This window comes from Saccostrea cucullata, unplaced genomic scaffold, assembly GCF_032062105.1.
Source record: "Saccostrea cucullata isolate Sc308-1 unplaced genomic scaffold, CSIRO_AGI_Scuc_v1 ctg748, whole genome shotgun sequence".
In the NCBI taxonomy this organism is placed as follows: domain Eukaryota; kingdom Metazoa; phylum Mollusca; class Bivalvia; order Ostreida; family Ostreidae; genus Saccostrea; species Saccostrea cuccullata.
This window is the reverse complement of record NW_026924513.1, coordinates 90214-95194: the sequence shown is the minus strand read 5'-3', so window position 1 is coordinate 95194 and position 4981 is coordinate 90214. Positions and strand designations below refer to the sequence as shown.

General features: G+C 32.4%; 1 pseudogene; it reads left to right on the top strand.

Moving 5' to 3' along the window:
- Positions 1-3906: 3906 nt before the first annotated feature.
- On the top strand, positions 3907-4768 carry LOC134266601 (uncharacterized; annotated as a pseudogene).
- Positions 4769-4981: the final 213 nt, after the last annotated feature.

The window sequence follows — 4981 nt, the reverse complement described above, 5'->3', positions numbered from 1 at the left end:
ATTTTATTGTTGTATTGAAAATCATAAGCATGTTGTACATTTTTTTTTTTACAAACCAATTTTAAGTATTTGGTGGGAATGGGGTCGGGTTGGGAGGTAATCACCAGAATTTAGCTTTTTACATATAACGTGTTACCAACGATTGATTCTGATAATGGCAAAATCGCTCAAATAGTTTAGTTCAAGCTAGCAAAATACTGGTACAACCAATGAAATTTTTTTTCTGTATATTATTTTATCTTAATTATTTTCTCTTTCCAAGGTGCAAGATTTATTCTGATATATCCAGTATTAACGAAGTTATGAATGTTTTTTCACATTATGCTCGTTTTACAAGTCAGATGCGTAGAAATGCGTATATGCCATGTAAGGGGATTGTATTTGCTGATTTGAATTGCAAAATGATGCAAAATGATAAGACTGTTTATAAGTCTTTCTTCAACTTGTCTGTCAGTATTTCATTGTTTTAAATATTGTTCGTATACGGAGCGTCAAGAAACAATTTGAAGACATAAACGCTAATTATTGGTCCTTATTGTATAAGCGACGATTGAAAAAGCTGAAATAATCACATCTGCTTTATGATGTTTGTTAGGTTAACACAAACGTCCCTCTCCATTAAAATGTCCAGATAGAAAACAGATGTGTTGGACTGTAATGCATCTTTTGTTTTCTCTTCAATTAGGGTGCATGCATGCACATATGGAATAAAGAAACTATTGTCAGTAACATTTTGAACACCAATCGGAGAGGAAAAAAGGTTTTGTACACTTTGATAGGATAAGGTCGGAATAAAGTTCAAACCAACCTACACGGCAAAAGTGTTTGTTCATTGATAAATCGATCCTGGTTTAAATTTTGCAATCTAATTTCAAACAATACTCCTACTGAAAAGAGAATAGTTTGGGAAAAAGTTCACTTTAAGGTAAACCTTTACTCAGACGACTAAAAATTCCACTGATAAGAACGAAAAAACCCCTATGCCACATTGTACAACTATGACTCTTGTGTTTAATTTCAATTTCAAATTTTTAGGTCAATGACCCACTTTTCATGCTGGTGGCACTTGAGTATTTCTCGGAAAATACCTCAATTTTTCACACGATGACCTTTTTCCTTTCCTTACAAAATATTACAAGCAACACAGCTCTTTAAATAATGAAATATTATAGCAATGGAACAGCGTTGTTTTATAAAAAGAAACAATTAGAGTTTGGGCCATAAATATAAACTTAATAATTCTTTCAGTCCGAATTTCCTCAGTAATAATTATATTTTTTCCCAATTTTTAATCGAATATTTAAAAAAAAACTAAATGATAAGAACTTTAAATTATTTATAGCATCAGGTTACGTTTGTTGCCCTAATTCTCATGGTAATAATATTATATGGGATCAATGATCAAATATTGAGATATATTGTCTGGAATGGTTTCTGTGTATATTTTTGAATTTCTTTATTTCATAACATTCAATTATTTGAAAATATTTATGAGCATTAACACATATATTATTTTCAAAATTATGTTTAAAAATACGGGTAATCTTTACATTGTAATTAAAATTGCAAGAAATAATAAATTTTGACAAAAATGAAAAATTTAGTCCGAATTTCCTCTGCATTACCATACATTGACTTTTGTTCCTGTTTATTTCCTTCGAATAATTAACAATCAAATTTTTCATTGATATGAGTTAAAACTTTGTTATTTTATCTATTTAGAACAATTGTTGATGTAACATATTATTCTCCATAAATTTCTTTTCCTGTTTTCTGAAACCTAAGTAAACGTCCCTTAAGTCAAAATGTAAAATTTTCAAATTTCTTTTCTCGTCAAAGATAAAGAGAAATTGCTTTTCATTTTTAGGTCTCACAATATCAATTATTGTATATTAATTCAAGAATATATTGTTCATGTTGTTTCTGAAGAGGAATATTTAAAACTAACGTATTCTCGACAGTGTTGTTCAACTCTTTAAGCTTTAAAAAGAGAATGCAGGTTGGAGATTGCATTCTACAGTTATTGACCGAGTTCGAGTGCAGCATGCGTTCTGTCGGACCCCAGAACCAAACCTTTTGCCTGAGGCCGTTAAGTCGAATGCAAAGAGTTTGGTTCGACGATCAACAAAACACAATTTGCCCGAGAACACAGTCAATAAATGTCTTGTTATACCTTTAATTTGAATTTATTTTTGATATACATGTATTCTGTGCTGTTTCCCAAGATGTAAATCTTAGACCCGTCACTGTTGAATATAACGAATGCAAATGAGATTTAGCTTTGCCCGTTGTGTCACGTAGGAGTAAAATACAAAATCTCACTCAGTGGTCAAATATCGATTTCTTTTATGCCCGCTCAGTAAAATATTAGAAATGATAGACTTATTTGGTAAAGATTTGTATTGGAACAAATTTTTGAAGGTGTAACAATTGTCATTGCTATACTGTAAATATATATAAATACGAGGGTTGTCCTGTAAAATCGTGGACAAAGCGTTTTTCTCGAAAAGTAATGGGCGCACTAAGCTGAAAATTTCAGTAAATGTTTATTTATCATATTTAAGTGCATGATAATTTTTTGATGAAATAGAGACAAAAATAAAGATTTTATTATGCTTGAATGTGCACGAGGTATTGTCCTACGGCGCACGGTCAAAAAATCAAGGGTTTATTAAAGAATACACAAGTTTGAATTCAAAATAAAAGTTTTAAATACATAAGATTTGGATTGAAATTATCCTAATTCAATTTCACAATCAATTTTGTAGTCTTTGTAAAAATTTTAAGGCATTTGCTTAATTTTTGGCAGTTTCTTGAGCATTCGAAATGGGAAAGTTGTAAACACAACACACGAAAAATGGCGACATTTTATGACGTTAACGGCGCACCGGAGAACAGTTCAGTTTTATTTCGATGTTTTAATGACACCTTTAGAGACTTGAAATGACCATAGAAGAAAAAAGATTATTAAAATATCACCATATCTTAAGCATACAAATGAAATAGGAGTTTTCTTAGCGAAGTTTTATTTTGATCGAATCCCCGGGGAGTACAAAACATACGGACAAATAGCAAAAGATGTTTTGAGAAAGTATCAGGATATATTAGTGAAGTACTCTGACTTATCTACAAAGTTTTATATATTTTTGATATTATTAATTTCAGACAAAATATATGCATAAATAAACAAATTATGAGATTTTATGCCATGTATTGTATCACCTTACGGCGCATGGATTATAACGTCAAAGTGGCTAAAACAGCGTCACGTTTTATTTCTGCTGAAAATGAAGTTGGATGAGTCCCACTTAAATTTAGGAATTTCATTGATACACATTCTTTAGTCTCCGTAAACAGCCGAAGAACCATTTGGCACCCTCATGCGATCTTCTGAAGATTTATTAGTAAGTTACGGAAAATATTCTCACCATCGTTCAACTAATAGCTTTTAGGAATACTGCTGTCAATGATGAACAACTGCTCAGCTTTTAAATTTAATTGTATTGCAAATAATTTTACAATAAATGATCCACGGATAACGACCTGGATAAAACGGTAGTAAAATTACCTGCAGATATCAAAGAAGGGGCTATTCATTGCGATTGCCTGTCATGTTCTTTATTTTTTATTGTGTATTTTTTTTTCTGCTTTTCTAGTACAGTTGTAATTGCTTATTCTTTAGGTTTATTCTTAATTGTTTATTCTTAAATGTAACCATTTTGATATACAGTGGACCTTCAGATATCCGGACGCCAGATATCTGGATGCTTCAGTATCCGGACAACTTTTCATCGGAACGGAATTTCAATTTCTAAATGTTATTTTGTCTTGTTTAACTGGTAATCCAGACATCCGGATGCTTCACATATCTGGACAAATGGACTAGGAACCAAAGCGTCCGGATAAATGACGCTCCACTGTATATGACTGTTGGTGAACGAACTAATAAATGTTTTTCAGTATACATATTTTTCTATATCTTTCTTTTTTCTAAAAAAAGGATAAACATTTTCAAAAATTATTTAATTAAATGAACCATTTTTAAAAGTTAGTGGTGTGTTTGTACGTTGGGGGCGAAAGGATTGTCCTTCAGATAACGAAACAGAATTTGTTTATTCGGGTACGTAAAAAAAAAGGAACAATTTTACATTATTTGTTATTAATAAAAGTAACCTGATACATGTACCTGAGATTCTACAAGCACCCGAATTTATGTCGTTGGCAGTATTCATTAATTTAATTTCTTTTTATTCCAATCTCTTTTTCTAACATCATATTTAATCATTCTGTTTGTAAATGTATATTGATCAGGATTTGGTGGTGGATCCTGGTCTGATCATCGTGGAGCTGCAGCTGAGTTTGTTTATCTACCACGTGATCCAAACCTGATCACAAAATTCACCTCCTCTTATGCATTCATGTATGGCGCAGAATACGACTCCACTGACTTTGGTCATCAGAATGGGGATGACTTGCCTTATGTGGTTTGTAGAAGGAAGACACAGTCCAGCGTGTTTATGATTCCGGGAAAAAATTGCTGCTACTCAGGATGTACCGAGCAGTATCATGGATACCTCGCAGCAGGATATTTCAATCATCCATCTGCCACACAATACATCTGTTTGGATGAACACCCTGATGTTCTTACAGCAGGACAACGTTATGACAACGGAAAAGTGCTTCATCCTGTCAAAGCGGTGTGTGGATCATTGGCATGTCTCCTTACCGCAACAACATGTACCTTACTTGTGTTGTGTGCACAAAATAAACACAAGGAACAGAAAGTAAATTTTCTCTAATTTACATGTATTATGAAATAAATTCATGAAAAATCCAGCATTTCAGATTACAAGTTGTCTCAGGTCAAGGATCTGCATGTAAGTATCTGACGACTAAACGTGCTAGGTAAGTTGATGCTATTTTGATGCAACCCAGATTCTTATTGCAGCCCATATTTTAGCGTTGGCTATGTGATCGGTTG